At 43.9% G+C, this 18329-nt stretch overlaps 1 protein-coding gene across 1 annotated transcript in view; it reads left to right on the top strand.

Moving 5' to 3' along the window:
• RSU1 (Ras suppressor protein 1) overlaps positions 1-18329 on the top strand; it is a 462977-nt gene that overhangs the window by 119103 nt on the left and 325545 nt on the right. The gene's annotated exons all lie outside the window — the stretch shown is intronic.

The raw sequence follows: 18329 nt of genomic DNA on the forward strand, positions 1-18329 counted from the left end.
CTTTTTATATTTACGTAACGGTTTCCCCTTTTTCCCTCTTGATTTTACTTTGGCAGCTCTGAGAGTCCCCGAGGGGCCTTCGGGCTCCTTTTTATCATGTACAAAAATGGGAAAAAGTTCATGACCCCCCGTTTGAAGTTCTTCAATCACATTTTCTTCCTGCTCAACCGACACTGGTTCTGTTCTCAGGAGCAGGGGAGATGAGGCGGATAGAATAGGGGACTTATGAATCTCCGCCTCTATAGGTAGTCCCAAAGGGGCATTTCCCTCCACCTCAGTAATGTTATCAACCTCTTTTTGGACAACAAGAACAGGGTTAGCAGTAGTAGTGAGAGGATTAATCACATTTTCAGCATTTTTCACATTTTGTGCCAACAGTGCCTGCAATATCTCAGTAACCGAAGACAAAATACAATCTGAGTTTACAGCAAATTTTCCCATTAAAAGTAATATGGAAGACAAAATTTGCTCAAGGGCTATGAGTGACTCAGAAATGGGTTTCTCGTTTTTTGGGAAGCTGGATGATGTAAGAGGGCAAATCCCCGATAAATTAAAATGCGGAGATTGTACATCACTCTGCGGAGAAAGATTATCTGTGGATTTAATGGAGGGCGTACTGCTATATAATAGCAGACCAGACGGTGTTTCTCCACTAGGAGTTTTATTAGCCACTAGATGGGGTAAAGATATCTTATCCACATATCGACCGCAGAGTTCCAAGTCAATGCTGGTAGCTAATGAGACATCACCCTTATCTTCTTCCCGAATATCAAAGGGTCACCTTCAGCCGCATGTATAGGACATATTGGAAGGTTTACCACACTTGACTGACTCAGGGACCTTTTTATTTCCACCTTAGGGACCAACTGACTAACTTCCTCCACATTAGAACAAGGTTCCAACTGTGGTAATTGATCAATATCAAATTTCCTAGGAACTTCTAGGGATTTATTCAAGCTTTTCTCCCAAATTTGACTTAATTGCATCTGACCTTTCATGATGACACTGTTAGCTTGCTTTTTCCTCAAATGACTCGGACCGGGTATTGTACCAGGATTCTCCATTACAACTTTCCCGGAACGTAATGTCTTTGCCTCCATAGTGGCGTGAAGGAAACTAAGCCTACAATAGTATTCTCAGACTTAAAAAAGTACACAATATAAAATAATATGAGTTCACAAGGGATAAAAGCGGGAGAAGGACTAGCTGTTAAATTACTTTGTGGCTATAATCCTAACAGCGTATTAGCATACCCATAAAATATAATATCGCAAACGGAAATCTGAATGACATGAAACTAAATTCAAGATACCGGGGCCCAGCCCGGCCTACCTCGGCCACTGAGGGCCACAGAGGGCCCGCCCTTTGCCCGGGCTTAGCCCGGCGTCACCCGCGCGCGTCCCGCGATGCGCGTTACCTCTGCGCAATTCGTTCCAGCTGAGGGGGGCGTGGCAGGGAGGTTCTCAGAGCCCAACTGGTTTCTGGGCGCTGGTGTTCACTAGCCTCCAAGGCGGCCAACAAGCCCTCAACTGCGAGTGTTTCCCGCGAAGCGGGAAACGCGAGAGGTGAGTCACAAGCGCTGGCTACAAATGTTAATAAAGCGTTGGCGCTTCCAGATAGCGCTACGGGAGTCACAGCAGCCTTGCAGGGTCAGTCACAAGCGCTGGCTACAAATGTTAATAAAGCGTTGGCGCTTCCAGATAGCGCTACGGGAGTCACAGCAGCCTTGCAGGGTCCGGTCACACAACGGAGAATAATGATTTCCACAGCTAGGCAGCCGACTTCTTCAGCGAGCAGGATAGAGGATTCCAATCTCCAGCGCTGCCTCTGGTGCTGTTTAGCTTATTAGAGGATTGTTCATAAGAAATAAGGTAATCTCATTCCAAAAGAAACGGGAGGACATGTGAAGGATGTGAACCTGAATACCTTTACCAGTTAGGGGTTCTAAAAGGAGCAGAGCCCAGATCAAACATGTTTAACTCAAATAAGGTACAGCGTTTGGACAGTCAGAGGTCTCGCAGACTTGCTTTTGGTGGGCTCTGAGTAAATATTGAATGGAATTCCAAGAGATACCAAGCACTTCCTCCTCGACATAGTGGTACCCATGCATGGTAACAGCTGTAGGATAGGGAAATATGACTTTAAAATCCTCTCCTGCTACGTCTTGCAGAGAAGGAAAAACAAACTGCATCTTATGTTTGCTGATCTGTGGCCAATGTCTCACTTTCTGTGCAAGAAAAGGGTTTTTTCCCATCCCTCTTGGAATCACCGGAGCATGCCTCACGGAAAATGTTTGTGAACTGGCTCGTGGCATGTGAACTTGGAAATTGCTGCCTGAACTAATATATGCTACTCTTCACAGTCAAATTTTAAACTCTGCTTTGGGTTTCGATTTGTGGACTAGTTCACAAATGTAACTAATTTGTCCTATCCAGGAAAAATAGTTTTTTTGCATTTACTAATTACTTTGCTTTAGTTTGACAAGTCTCTACATTTGGGAGGTACTTTGTGTGTCCACAGAATCTTCACTTAAAATTTTGTGCAGATCTGTGAAGGAGGGGCAACATTGTTCAGGGTTGAGTGAATCTAGATCGTGCTTTACACCTACTGATGTAAGCCCCCAACCAAGTTCCTTCAGGGCACGGCTCTTGGCCACACCCAGCAGGCACTGGGTTCAGTGGTTGGTCATGTGTAAGGCTCTGAATCCACTTTTCCTTTCAAAAGTTCAAAAGCCACAGCTTTGACACTCTTCACACACTCCCTTTGCCTCCAGCCCAAGCGGGGCATGACTATATATTTAGTCTAGTGGTCACTAGTTGCACAGAGTGGCCTTCTTCTGTGCCGTGTGCCTTGTTATGCTGCCCTAAAAGCCCTTGGGAAAAACCTTTGTAATTCCCAGCAGCCTTGACACAGTGCATGAAATTTGCCATACAATTCCTTTTTTCCAGCAGCTGTAGGCACCGGGTGTGTCCAGTGCTCTCTGTCCAGTAACCGGCACTTGGCACCCACAGGGCACAGCTGTTGCTTTTGGTCATGCCATGTTCCCAGTAACTCTGCACCAGTACTGAGTGGGCAACGTCTAGAGGGCAATTTATGTCTTCTTACTTAGCAAACATTATTTGTATAACATAGAATGGAAAAGACAATTTTTGTAACTCTGATTTTAACTTCCTCATCCAGGGTAACGTGCGAGCAACGTTTGATGATCAAAATGAAGGTGGACTTATTTAATATTGAAGTGCTTCATGTAAACTTTTCATACAAGTACAGACTTTTGAGCAATCCAAAAGTAGTGTCTTTTCTTGTCTGGACACAGCAGCCATATGTACTACTATTATCTGGTGTTTGTGCAGGACATAGTCCGCAGCCAAGTCCTGCAAACAATATTCTCAGATACTCCAGCCACATGACATTTTTTTCATCGCTTACAAACATAAGTCGCATTACCACTACTAACTGTCTTTCCTATACCATTTACTGGTAACAACTATTTTCTATTGTTACCAGTGAATGGTTTAGGAATGATAGTCAATAGTGGCATTGCACCTTACGTTTTGTTAGCGTATAGAAAAAATATCATGTGGCCTGAGGATCTGAAGCTGGTATTGCAGACCCCATGACAACATTTACTCTTTCATGGCACTGAACCTAGCACGCCCCCCCCCTTCTCTCTGATCATCACAAACATTGTTCCAAGCTAGGTCCTCAAACTTCGCAGACTGCCATAAACCATGGGAAATGACGAATGTAGCAGACCGATCAGTTCTTATCCAATAAAAGCTACAATTTCTGATTATAAGTCTGTCGTCTGTGTACTTTAGACATTACTATACCCAGAAACATATATGTATCTCCTTTTTTCCCAAATAAAATAAAAAAACAACAAAAAAAACCACTGAACAGATTTACACCAAAATTACAAAAGCTCAGAGAAGACAGCTCTAAGTTTCATGTTCTGTCCCCATTGGAAATAAAATCCCAGTGGCACGCTTTTGGGATCCCCCTTAATCCTCCCTCTCTGTGAAATGGGGCAAAAAATATTCTCCTGTGAACCGCAGCTATCCACAAAGGAGCTATTGGCAGATCTGAAAAGTGTGTGTCTGCATCAGCAGCAAATCGGTCATTGCCGAGCCGTTTACGACAGTACCTGGATATGCGGCGCTATGCACAGCTTCTAATTTAATTTAACGAGTCCCATTCCACTTTCACAACTTCTCCCTAATGATGATCCATGCGTGGCTCTGCTGATCCATAGAGCCGCCTCATTTGCTTAGCAGACTTTGAACTGCAACTCCCCAGAGTGCCAACACATCCTGGTGGCTTTAGCAAAGTGTTTGTTTATAATTAATAACAATTAAGCAGCAATTAGAAGAAATCCTCCTTTTGGCCCGTAAGCTACTTAAAAACACACTCCTTCATATTTTTAGCACTGGCTGAAATGTAAATCCCTGATATAGTTTCACACGCTTTCATCGAAAAATCTGTAATAACATTTATTTTGAGATAACATACCAAATATTTTTCATAGATTGTGTTTGTGTTTCTTAAAAAGAAACTGCAACAGGTTTACTAAATTCACTTGGTGCTACCGAGTAATGGAAGTCCTTTGTACTGGCGAGCATCTCCAGCACAAGGGGTTCTTAGTCTTCAATTCCCTGCTTCTTTCCTTTCCTTATCAGTAGCCTGTTCCTTTTTGAGCCAGCACATTTCTCTCTCCCTTTCAGTTCACAAATCTATTTCCTAGCAGAAGCGATGTCAATGAACACTTCTCAGCCTTGTGTATTGACACCCTCCTTTCTGGTATACTTTCAATTTACTGGTATACTTTGAGGGAGATGATTATTCTTGAAGGATACATGGGCATCCAGGTCTGAGATTTGATTCTGTCTCCCCAGCTCTGAGACGTGTGTGGAGACTTCATTTTGAGATTGCGAATATGGTACAAAGAAATCTATAAGTCATTGTACCTTTGAATCTACACAGCTAACTTCAATGCTCTGATTTGGCATAGCTGCAGTGATATGCATAGGTTTGTAAGTTCAAACATTTCAAGTTAGTGGCTCAAGGCTCAGTATCTGTAATTTCTTATAAGGTTTATGAAAGCCCTAGTAATGCTTGTTTTTTTGAGTCCCACAGACCTATTCAGCGGTCTTTTATCGCGGACCTATTATGTACAATACTTGTAATTAGTGTCCACCTTGGATCAGCCTCTTGTTTATAATTTGTTGGCTTTCTTCTCTTGCTTGCTTCTTATTTAGTTCCCCTCCTTTCAACACGTTGGCCTGTCCTCCCCTTGAACAGGTTATTTACCATCCTTTTGTATGGATGACTTGTACCCTTCCATCGTTCACATCAGGGCACTATTTGTTTCCGTTTCTTTGAACACATAATATGAAAGCATGTGTTCTCTTGTACTCTTCCCCCATGCGCTACTTCCCCTTCACATCTCGTTACTTTTGCAGTGTTGCTCCCCACTACTCCGAGCTTGTCTGTAAATGCTCCATAACCGGTATATTTTTGCCAGGTTTGACTAAAGAGTCAATATTGTCAGTTTTTTTTTTATATCCTGCATTCCAAATGTTATGTGAAAGCCAGGCCTTGGCATACACAGGTAGCATTCATGACACTGTGGCAATGGCAGCCAGCTACACTTGCTCTGCCTGTGTTTGAGGCAGAAGGTGTGCTTAGAGAGACTAGAAGAATGTCTCTGATCTCAAAAGGCCATAGACCAGGTCCTGGGCTGCTGCACAGCGCCAAGTGGCCAGACCATTTGTTCCAGCGCAGAGTTCTCTGTAGAGGAAACGGCAAGCTATTTCCTTTAAATTCTGAAACCTCTTCAAAAAGATGCGTTCTTTTTTTAGTACGTTTATCTAGTCATCTGTGTTGTTTGTAAACTGGTTCACTTACAACAGTTTTTTTTAAATTGTCTTTAGAATTTCCTGCTTGAACCTCGAGAAATAAAACATTTAAATACATAAGTCCATTATAAAGATTGTAAATACTGAACTCCGTTCCAGTTTCGACATACCTTGAGATATGTTAGTTTTTCCTCCAGCAGTTTTTTTACCATATACATTTTTAACAGAGCTTTGCTACATGCATTGACAAAACTGATAGCTTAGCAGTCCCATTATAAAGAGGAGACCTATGGGCTTTGCCATCACTTGTTTATGATCTTCTTACCACACTCTATGAAGATTCAAAATTGTCAGAGTAGCTTCATTTCCCATATGTCTGACATGGTGTATTGTGTGTAGGATTGACAAATTAAGATAGTAGGTTTCTGCAGTCTGGAGGGGTGGATGGGGGATATTGTCTGCAAGTTGTCAAGTTCTGTTCAATGGAAGATTTAAGAGTTACAGTTTAGGAATCATTCCGAGCTAAGTGGGGAGAAGGGTGATATAATAGTTTAGAGAGTCTGCCTACTGCATGGCACAGGTGACCAAATCATGTTTAACTTACCTACTTTGGCTTGGATTCTGAAATAAATCCTTTGAAATGAGGCAATTTTACACATTTTATTGAGCCATTCATTTTGAGATGGCACCACTGGCACTCTTCAGTGTTGTGGGATACACACCATGGCCACAGTTCTAGGTAGTTAGCCAACTACTCCAGTAGGAGCGAATGTCGGGGGTGGAGCTGGTGTCATGAATTAAGGTAAACCTATCCGATCAGGTCACGTTTTGGTGTTTCGTTTTGGATTTACCAACTGTTTGATCAGTAGGTATTAAAGTACATGCACAATCACAGAGTATGCACTATGTTGCAGAGTGGGTGTCTATACATTTTGAGTCTATGCTAAGGTCTGTCCTTAGCTTGTTGTGTCAAATGCCAACTCTGCAGTATCTTGAGGTTAAGCCTAGCTATTGGGTTTATAAGTGTAATATTTTATTGTAAGCATATTGAAGTCCAGCAATGGTTAGGACACTGAATCCTCTATGAGCAGTATGGTTTTGATGTCCAATGTGATCATGGAAGAATGTCTAGTTCCAGAAAAAGGGGAAATACACCTTATGAGTGTTGGTATGTGTATGCATTTTAGTAGGATTTGGTATGAGGTAGTCAGGTGGTCATAGATAGTGTAGTTGATTTAAGGTAGAGTAGTTGATTTAAGGGGTAGACCTAATGGATTTAGATCTTGTAATGTAAGACAAAGAATGTGCCAAGGTGACACCCTGAAGGCATAATTAAAATGAGGTACCATAACAGTTTTAACAACTTGGACTCTTTCGCGATTGAATTTGGGTTGAGACTACCTATGTAAGTCAGTTTTAATCATTGGTATTAGAGGGTTCAAGTTATTCTCCCTGTCCTGTAACCCCGCATTCATATAGATGCCTAAATATTGAAGACAAGTTATTACCCTTTAAAAAGTGTGGTCTCTTATGGGGGCCTCAGTTGTTGACATGGCCACACCCTTCCCCCAGTTGGTTTTATAGCCTGTAAAGACATAACGGTTATTCGTTAATAAAAGGTGTCTGGTAGGGTGGTAGGATGCCAGTGAGGGTTTGGAGTATGTCGTCGGCATACAGGGCTACCTTGTATTCTCCAACTGATGTTACAGTACCTTGATATCTAGAGTTTGTTGGATTGTTCCAGAGAGTGGTTTCAATGTCAATATAAAGTGGAGGAGGGAGAAGGGACAGCTCCCTTGTGTTTCTAAAGCTTTCTTCCAAGTCAGCATGCTCAAATATTCTAAATACGTATTCCAACTCAGTTCAGTTGAATGCTTTTTTGGCTTTGAGTGAGAGTGTGATGATGTCTCGTCTTTTCTTGAAGTGCCACAACCACTGGTAAAGATGTGGAAAGAGTCTGTGATTGCTCCTGCAAGAGCAAACTGGGACAAAGCCACCTCTGCAAGTGTGGAATAAGGATGTAATGACCCTTCGAAGTGTACCGATTAAGATATTTGCTAGAATTTTAAGGCCTATATTAATTCAAGTGATCTATTAATAATTAATCTAATAATAATTAATAAGTCCTTGCCTGGCTTTGAAAACATTATCATTGCTTTTTTGGAAATTAAGGGTGTATCCTGGTTGTTTCAACCTCTTTGAATGCTGCATGCAGCCTCTTGAGTCGATGTGGTTCGTGACTATGTAATATTCGCTTTTTAAGCCCTCTTTCTTGGTACTCTGTTATATGGCAGGTCAGTTATAGCTTCCACATTTTTTGGAGTGATTTTTCCTTCCAGCAATTTTCTTCCATCATCTGGGCATTCAAGGAAGCAAGCTTCTTCCAACGTGATGTGAGGATAGTTGGAATGAAATAGGCCTTTCAAGAAGAAGTTGTGAAAGTTTGAGTAGCTGCCTAGTCTGGTCTTGTATGGTGGGATGGAAGACCTGGACTCTTGCTTTTTCATTTGTGCCTCCAATATTCAGGTCCACCTTTACTTTCCTTTTGAAATGTTGTGAGAGGCAAGTTAGGGCATGCTCTACTTTCTTAGCGCACAGTGAATTTTCATGCCTATTTTTCTTTTTCCAGCTCTCTCAGTGGGTGTGTCAGTTGCGAATTATACCTAGTCGAAAGGTTTACTGATCATTTGTTCGATTCAATATTATCATGCACCGTGCTGCCTTTTTTTAGGGCTGATTATATCATGAGTTGACCTCTCAGCATGGCTTTGCTTGCCACCCACACAGTTTGCACTGTGGGTTTAGAGTGTTTCGGTTCATCCACGTAAAATGTGAATACAGTGCTAGTGTTTTATTGGTGATCAACAGGTCAAAGTATTTTCCAAAGAGTCTGTGGTGGTTTGCTTGGCTTAACTCCAGGGTTAGGGACACTGATGCATTGTCCGAGTCACCCCTCTCTAGTACCTTGCATGTCCTAACATTTGGAAAAGGGGAGCCACTTATTAGAAAAATTAAGAAGCATTAAATACTACTCTTTGTCCTGATGATGACACCCAGGGGTCCAAACATTGACCAGTGTCTGATATCATTTTATAGACTCTAGATAACCATTGCTTTTTAAATAAAATGTAAACTTCAATGAATTGGATAATGTATATACCTACTTGTAGGGTGAAATGTTGTTTCTAATTAATTTGTTTTTACAGTATCGCACTATCACTCCTGTTCTGCACAGAGCACTGCATGCCTGCACCTTTTTTTTACCATATCACTTGTGTCTAAACGTATGGATGTTGTGTTGAACTGAATTCAATACAGCCTCGAAAGTTGTTTGTGTGCTCTTTATCGCATTCATCATACTCAATTGAATTGTGTGTTGAATGCACACCGTGAGAAAATGATGCTGCTTTTATGAAGGGGAACGACTGTTATCATATATGGCCGAGCCAGCACTATCAAATGTGTGCTTCACATGTAGACATGAAGAGAGTGGGCCCAACAGACTCCGTTTCACAGAGCTGACCGTGCTCTGTCAGGAAAATGTATTATTTTTGTAACCTTTGTGACGTTTTTCTTTTTTGACTAACCCTATGCATATGCAGTCATAGTGTTGCAGGAAATCTTGAAATTTGAGGTTGGTAAATTTAGGAAAATCAACACGTAATTTTGTCTTTTTCCTTAACAATCAATATACTTTTCCATGTACAATCAGGGCCGGCTTTAGGCATGTGCAAGCTGTGCACCTGCACAGGGCCACCAAACCCCAGGGGCCACCACGCCAATATATATCCTTAATATATTAATCCTATATTAATCCTCTGAGGATGGATACATATTTGCGTGGTGGCCCCTGGCAGGCATTTGGCGGCCTCCGGCTCTGTTCACTTCTAAACACCCTGACCCCCTCCCCTCTTTACTGGTCTGCACGCTCCGCCCCGCCTGGACCCACTCTTCCGGGCCCCCTACCTACGCTCCTTGCCCAGGGCCACCATGAGCCTAGAGCCGGCCCTGGTACAATCCTCTCTTCCCGCTCCCCACATGATTAATTGGAGCTGCTATATGCTTTTCATTTGTTTTTGCAACACGTCCACCTAGTCCAAATGTATCTTTAGTTTTGTGTTGAAGACGTTTAAGGTATTAGATGATTCACACAAAATTGTTGCTATCGGGGTGTTGCCTTCATTTGCACTTGACTTTCCTGAACACCACCAGGCACTCCTGTGAGAATGCCTTCAAATTATTACATAAGATTGAAGGTAGACATATCTGCATACTTTGCAACCTTATTCACTGGTTAGCCTCATCCCCTAATGTGAAGGACTGCAGATGCTTTGATTCAAGAGTTTCACAGTTCACATTCAGAGTTTGAAACATTTTTCTAACCCTACGTGGCCAACTGTACACTAGAAGAAATGGATAGCAGTAGGTGAATGCCTGAACTTAGGGAACAGCAGTGAATATATGACTATAATGTATTACTTGCCTGTGGGGAGAGGAGAAATGACCATGTACTTTGATATTCCTTATTGAAAAGCGCTCATAAGATTTTAAATGTGGAACTCGGAAGAGGCATAGTCTTAGCCAAAAGTGAAGACTGATTTGTTCAGATACGACAGGGTGTGCAACGTCAAAGTGTTGAGGCATGCTTAGGAAGGCTGCACCCGTGTGTAAAAAAGAAAAAAAAAACAGGTTCATCGCGCTCTGCTGAAAACAGGTAAATGTATCTGGCCAAATGGAGAGCTGCAGCTTCAATCCTTGCTCTACAGGAGTGTTTTGAATTCCAATAGTGAATAAGTCCAAAGGTAAAACTTTGGAACATGGGGAGGTGACAAATCCATCTAACCAAAAAGATCCAAAATGTATGGCCATGTCCTCCTAGCAAATTTTGGTCCCAACCCAATGGATTCAGCAGGAGCTCGACAATAATGTATCTGATTTCAAGTGACGCTCTACCGCCTTGGACGTTGCCGCCATTGGTAGATTTTCACTCTTCCATTTCAAAGACTAAGCCAGAAGGTTACAACTGTGACTGGTGAAACTCTCTTGGTTTATCAACTTTCCCTCTGTCATGGTCAGCCTGAAATCATGCAGTAGGTCTAGTTAACCTCAAACTGTTATTTTCCAATGGCAATTTAGTTCTCTAGTCAGTTTTGTACCTTAAAAAATGACAACATTTAGGTTTCCCCTTGACCTATATTAATCATCCTTGTGTCATTTTTCTCATTATAGTTTTCTAAATTGCTTTGGGAATTTTATTTTGTTGTGTTCTTTACACCTTTTTGGTCCGCTTAAACTTAGCACACACGGCTCTGGATATTGCCTTCTGCTTTTGCCATAGCTACCAGGGTTTGAGCAGAGATACTCTGAGAACTGTTTTCTTTTTTTTTTTTTTTTTTACCTAACCAGCTTGTGTTTATTACGTTGGTAGTGGTCACCCCCTTCCAAATTAACTCCATTGCTTATATTATTTAACAGAAATACTCGGATAACAGACCATGTGGAGAACATAGTAACAAATCTTAGATAGTCTTTGAAATTGTTTGACATAAAATACCTTTGCATTCAATCCCAACATCTATTAACCCCTTCGCTATGGCGGCTATTCCGCCGCAACGCTAAGGGGGCGGGGGGCAGCGCGGCGCGCCCATGCTGGTGACGGAACAGCTCCGTCACCAGGCTCGGTTGAGCTATGCTCATGACTGAGCGGTTCCGTTACTGCCCCGCCGGCTCAATAGAACACGCCGCGCAGGCGCAACGAGCGGGTCATGACGGAACCAGCACAGCGCTACTGCGGCTGATGACGGAGTGGTTCGGTCATCAGCGTGGAAGCGGTTAAACGACTGACCTGTATGGGTATTCATGCAAACCTGGACAGGATGGAGCACAATCGGATGCTGGTAATAATGCAGTCTGGGCTTCTGCCCAAGTGCACACAGGGTTGCTGTTAGCGAAAATGTTGGATCTTAGTAGGAGATGTTTTCAGGACAGGCTGCTTCTTCCAAAGTGCTTAGTGAACAGTAACAATCCCCTTGTACATCACAGGTCCAGTAGAAAGTCTGTGGCACTTAGACAATCGCTTCACAGTAGCGTAGGTTGATTAGTACTTACGTCTGGAGGAGGTGAAAGTATTTGAAAGGGTTCAATTGAAAATAAAATAAATGTTGTCACACAGTAGAACCACGCTCCTGGCCCTACACATGTGAAGGTACTTGTTGGAGGAAGTGGTGGCATTGTTGCTATGGTGTAGTCTTCTTATTTGGGCAGATGGTTTCTGAAGTGCATTTTTTAAAAGAGTTTCCTTTAAAAACTACTTGTGAGGTTTTTCAGAGCCAGTAGATAAGCAATTGGTGGAAATCACTGTATTGAAAACATTTGCATAATCTATAGATACAACTGCAATCCACAGGAAATAAGCTATTAGATTTATTTTAATTGAAAGATATCCAAATATGCGCAACCTTTCCGTCGTTTGCAGGAAGAGGGCTTAGGATGTGGCGTAAAACAAGAAAGGTGGTACGATAAACAATAAGAACATTCAGTCTTTTAGTATGACCGAGATTTTTGAATCAGCAGTGCACATTGGCCTGTGAAACAATGCACCTTATTGTTAGAAGCTGCTGGATAGGTCCGAGCAGTGGCCACAGAACAGTGTAATGGTCACAAATCGAGATAAAACACCTATAAAATCCGCTGCAAGATGTAGGCTACCCAGAATTATAGAAGCTATTCAGGAAAAAGTTAACTTTGTGGCAAATATACAGTACATTATCATCATCATCAAATATTTATTTAGGTAAAAAATACCATAAAAGCACAGATTTATAAATCACAACTAAAGATTCTCATCGCAATTAATTGTCACATTTCTAATAAAGTTTAAAACAATAGATGAAAACATTTAAGAACGCGACAGAGATTGTAGATTGGTTGATTAAAAAAAAAGAATACAACGCACAATGGATCATTAGGCACGCAGGCCAGGGTTAACCATGGCCCATTAAAACTCTTCGAATGCGCCACGTAGCAGCCAGAAAGTGCGAGACAGCAAATACAATTGGTCCCGCGGTATCAGTTTTTAGTACTCTGAGTGTGCTCAAACTCCCGGAAGCCAATATTATTGCAGAGCGGCTTGAGCCAGTACTTCCTCGGATTTTGGTAGGCAGGACAAAAAAAGAATACATGTGTCTCAGTTTCACTGCCATAATCACAAGAAGGGCAATTTTTCGTTGCTGACCATGTCCAGTTACATGTGAATGTCCTTAAAGGTAAAACACCATGCCTCCATTGCACAAAAAAATGTATAGCTTCAACAGGGTAGATAATATCTAAAAAGCGTTCAAAGCAGTAAAAATCTTTGACCAGCACGAAGGTAGCAATTCTCGAGCCGTTATTGGGGTTACTCAGAGCCATTTTTAAGTTCTCAGCTCGGTATATTTTCGTGAGCATGTTGCCTGAGATCTGTCTACAGCCCTGCTCTGGGTCAGTCCATAGGACAGGATTTACCAGCCTAATGCATTCCTCCTTAATATGAGTGAGCCATAGAAATTTGGGACTGCACGCGCAACTGAGTATTTCTCTGAGCTCCTGCCTATAATTGGCCAACTCTGGCGTAGCCCATAACCTACGCCAATACCTTAATGGTTTCAGGGCTAACTCCTCGTCAATTGGCGTGATCCCCATATCAAATCTTAATGGGAGCAACGGAGTGCTAGGGTGGAGGGCTAACAAGTGCCGCAGAAAGTTGTTCTCCACCCTGATGATATGTGTTTGATTACAATGTCCCCATAGCTCTCCACCATATATACTAGTGCCCCTGGCCTGTGTCTGTAAACCTCCAGTGGCGGACCAAGAGGCTTAATTGTTGACCGATTGGATTGTCTGAGGATCCCACCCGATAGTTGTGCAAGTTTTAATTGGGATTTAATTTGCTGTGGGCCCCACGACATGCTCTCATTAATCGTTACCCCTAGGTAAACAAAAGTGCTTACCCATTCCAATCTTGCACTGCCTAGAGTGGGATTAGGTCTTGTAATTCTAGGTGGGTTGAAGATCATGAATTTTGTTTTAGTAATAGGGCAAACTGACCAGTTCTGTGCCTGGGGCACTCAGTTACAGATGCGGAATAGAGCAGACCAAGGTATTGCTCCCTATACACAATATATGCCCTGGTGGTTTAACTCTTGTAAGTAGGATGTGGCACTGATTCATTTTATTTGGCTAGCTAGTGACCATGCACAGTCGTGAGCCACACATACAGAGTAAACATTGTTTCTATTTTTTTTAGTAGGTCTGAAAAAATCCTACACGTAATTAGAGCAGTGGAATGTTAGGATCTCCATTGTATAGAATGGAATGCTCAGGGCCAGTAGCGGCTGGTTAATCCAGTTTTAATTTAGAACTTTCTACCCTCAGTGTATGGAATGATATAATAGCATTATAGCACCTCAAACATGGGATATACCAGTTGTTCAAGGACTCTTCCTTTTTATTGGAGCTCACCTGCTGCTCAGGCCTATAATTCTGGTTCAGAGCCTCCTACTACCGGTGTAGCCCTTAGCAGTTAGCTGTAATGCTGCAATATTGTACTACATTTAGGTGACCCATGCTCAGGTTACTACTTTAAAAAAAAAAAAAAAGACTACGTTTAGATCTTTACTTGTGTAGATACCGCAAGCGCTGGCCTCTACTCCAGTTCTATCCGCAGTGAGTACATTTATGATACTTAATTGAATCATCTTTTTCAGTAATCCATTTAACAGAACCCAGAACACATTTCATTGCTTTAAATTATAGGATTGATGTTGCTGGCAATTTAAATGATCTCTCATCCTGCTTAAAGGGCAATGCCTTCAACTCAAGATTTAATTGCGTTGGAAGAGGAAAATTGGATGCTTAGAACAGTGCACTGAATACCTTTCATCTGCACACATACTTAACCCTATTTTTTCAAATAAGGAAAGTAAAAGTATTCTTGTTTCTTCATGAAATGTTGATGTTATCGGTTTAAAAGTCTCGTTTTCTTCTGACTTCACTTTCAATACAGCCTAATAAACAGTGGTGGCTGGTGGAATTTGAAAGTGGTGAGGCTAAGATCAAATCATTTATTTATACATAAGGGAGCCTAACGTTTCCTAGGGTCCCCCCCTCCGCCCCCCAGAAGATTTGCAAAAATTGCCGTATGTAGTTGCAATTTTCTGCAACATTTCTTTTAAAAATGGTCAAAAAAATACTATTCTTATATAGATTCATTTATAAAGAAAAACTCATAAAACGTTTTTTTTTTTTTTAAACGGGTTTGTTCTGGATATCACTGTTGTACAGTGTGTTCTTTGAACTGAATCGCCCGCATACCACAATTGAGAGCGGAGCTCTGGAGCTGAGGCTGAGGGCAGTGCCAGTTCCCCAGAGTGCCTGTGCTGAAGTAAAAAATGTGTTTCAGAATACATGCTCATCCAATTGTTGGCCTCTCTGCAAAGTGCACAGTGCATTGATCACACATTCCATTGTGCTTCTGTGAAAATGCACATGATGGAGGTATAAAGTTGGCAAAATATTATTAACATTATGTACCTCTCCTCCACACTGCACTGACCTGCTTGTCATTACTACGTGGCCTGACCTGCAAGTTAACACAGACATCGCATTGTTTCCTATTTGACAAAGAACAGTTACCCATACCGGTTCCTTTTTAGTGTAGTTCTGTGCATTTGCTGCTCTTTCAATTCTTTGCTGGTAGGCTGTTAAATAACCCTACAGGCTTGATAATGCCTTCTCCTATGAAAGAATGAGCCTGGCTGTGGTGTTAGGCCTCAGGCCCACATCACGGCAATGATGGACACGGACACCAGGGTCGGTATAGCAGTAACTGGCCTCAAGCACGTGCACCCATGTCCTTTTATTAGCGGGGTCCCGTCACTCGTGACACCCGTGATGGATCGGTGTGGAGGTGCAGTGTGTCCAGCCCTCAAGGGAGTGGCTGGAAGTCTAGCTTCCTGCGGAACACTAGAACGTGTCCCACAGGATATTACATTCCTCCTCAACTTTATTCAGGAACAAACAAAGTGTTAGTCCAACCTGTGGGGATAAAACAAACAGTTAACTAGATACCACAGGGTCCATCTGTCTCTCGAGTCAGGTGGCCGGATGACATTAGATGTGGTCTGTTGGCTTTGCTTGCAGCAGAACTTTCTCGGCGGGCACCCGTAGTTTAACCTGAGGGGTTCAGGACACGACAGCTGGCTCGGAGACGTCAGCTGCATACCGTCAGCTCGCTGACGACATGTCTTGCTGTCTTGCATGGCTTCCACTTTGCTGACGGAGCAGGGATGCCATTTGACTTAGACTGCCGACGCTCGGGACGGACGTTCGCCTGGGGAAGCGTTAGGATGAGGCGCGGCTGTCGTTTGCTGCGGCTTACGTTCGGTTCACCCATGAGGCTGTATCCAGGGATGTCGGTCCGCCTTGGTGGATGTCTGGTGTGTCAGGGTGTGCTCTTTGCTGGCTGTGAGTCCTCGATCTTCTCCCTTTGTTGGTTTACTCAGCCCACCTGTGCTCATCCGGTTTTTGGGGTGACAGGGCTGTCACTCTTCTTCCTTTCTTTGAGGGCATTGCACTTGGACCTTGAGGCGGCGCTGTCATGGCGCCTGCTTCTGCCTTCACTCCGGCATACTTGTCTGGACTGGTCACTTTGTGACATGCTCCTTGCCTGCTGGGCGACGTGACATCCGGTCTTGTCGCTGTTTGTTGGAGCGCATGGTGGTGTGGCAGCCTGCCACGTGGAGTGCGCGACTCCTCTCTTGCCAATCTTGGATCGCGGCCTACTCTGTCATGAGGCAGTGTGAGGGAGGACACTGTGTGTGGTCTTTGCCCTACTGCGGGGCTTTGCTGGGGTGGTGGACACGTGGGTGCTCTCCTACCTGCGTTCTGCATTGCTTCTTTGTGGAGATGTCTCCTGGGTGCTGTTTGTGCAGTCAGGTTCCCTGGCACTGTCTTCTGCGCGCCTCTGACTTTGCGTGCTTTTTTCTTCCTGGACGCTCTCTTCTGGCACTTGGGGTGTCTATGGGCTTGTTGCCGGTTGTACCCGTCCACCTTTTGGGAGCGGGTGATGCGACTTCTTCACTGGTGGTGGCGTTGGGCAGCCACGGGTGGTGCGTGCTCTGCACCAGTCTTTCTTGTGCTTTAGGTGGGGATAGCTACCTAGAGACGTTGTTTTCTGGCTGGTCTCTCATGTTCGATGGTGGTGACTATCACGCGTGGTACTGCTTGTATTTGGCTCTGGGTTTCTGGCTGCTCTCTGTGGAGCTTGCCAGTCTCTCCCTCTGTTTTGCAAGGGGTAGCAGGTGGTGCCCCTTCGTCTACTGCCAGAGTCCTGGGTCGTAGAGTACCATGAATACCATGTCGTGCTGAGCACTGCAGGTGCTTGCGTGTCTGGGCGGGCCGCTTGCCATGCGTGGCCATTTGCGCCATTTGCACTGTTGATTTGAGTCTGTGTATGGCTTTCTTTTGGGGCTGAATATTGAGAAGCAGTTCCTTTTACCACTGTCTTGTGCTTGACTTGCTTGTCATGCCGAATGTTGTTAGTGGGGAAAGGTGGTGCTGTAGTCACAATGCTATACTGCTCAGTATAGGCTTCTGTGCTCGCTGGATGTACTTCCTGTATAGGGTTGCCTCAGAGGATGTCTTCCGGTAAGTGGTGTGGCTGCTGGACATTGGAGGTCATGCAGTCTGCCTTCTAAAGCTGGCCGTTTCTCTCTCTGTGGGCTGTGTTTGACTTTGTGCCAGGCAGGCAGGGGTTGCTCTGATTGGGCATCTCCCTTGCAGTTGCTTGTGGTGGGGTAGTGTGAATATCGCATGGGCCAGGGCCGTTAACACTGGTCTTTGTGTCTTTGTTGGGACGGCTGCAGTACCACTGGTGGCCACCGGTTGGCAGTGCAGCACTTCTGTATGCAACGTCCTGGCATTAGTTCTTTGATCAGCGGCCGTGTAGCTCTTGCCTGCAACGTGGAGGGTTTACCTTTGCTGTTGCAGGTGATCTGGGGAGGCAGGTGGTGCTTTCGCCTGGCTGTGCTGCAGGGCTTGCTTGACTACGGCCCGCTATTGCCTCTTTGGTGACAAGTAGCAAGTACGCGAGGCCTCTCTTTGGACACTCAGGGTGATGGCGGTGTAAACTTGTGACCGCTTGGTGGCTCGTGCTCCTGTGCACTTGCAGAAGGTATGTGTCTTTTCTGGTTTGTGCTGCCATCACTTTGCCGTGTGCAGTGGAGCGAGGTGCAGCTAGATTGCGGCCCCCGGGGGAAAGCATGTCGGCAGACCAGTCTTTTCCCCGGGGAGTTCGCGCGAGATAGGGACAGGCAGGAAGTAGTTAGGGTTAGGTCAGGGGTGCGAGGGGTTAGGTAGGAGGCTATTTAGGGGGACAGGAGGGGAACAACTTCCTTTTTCTGTCCCCGGTGCCTCAGGGAGAAGTTAGTTGCC

This window comes from Lissotriton vulgaris, chromosome 10 (assembly GCF_964263255.1).
Source record: "Lissotriton vulgaris chromosome 10, aLisVul1.2, whole genome shotgun sequence".
In the NCBI taxonomy this organism is placed as follows: Eukaryota; Metazoa; Chordata; class Amphibia; order Caudata; family Salamandridae; genus Lissotriton; species Lissotriton vulgaris.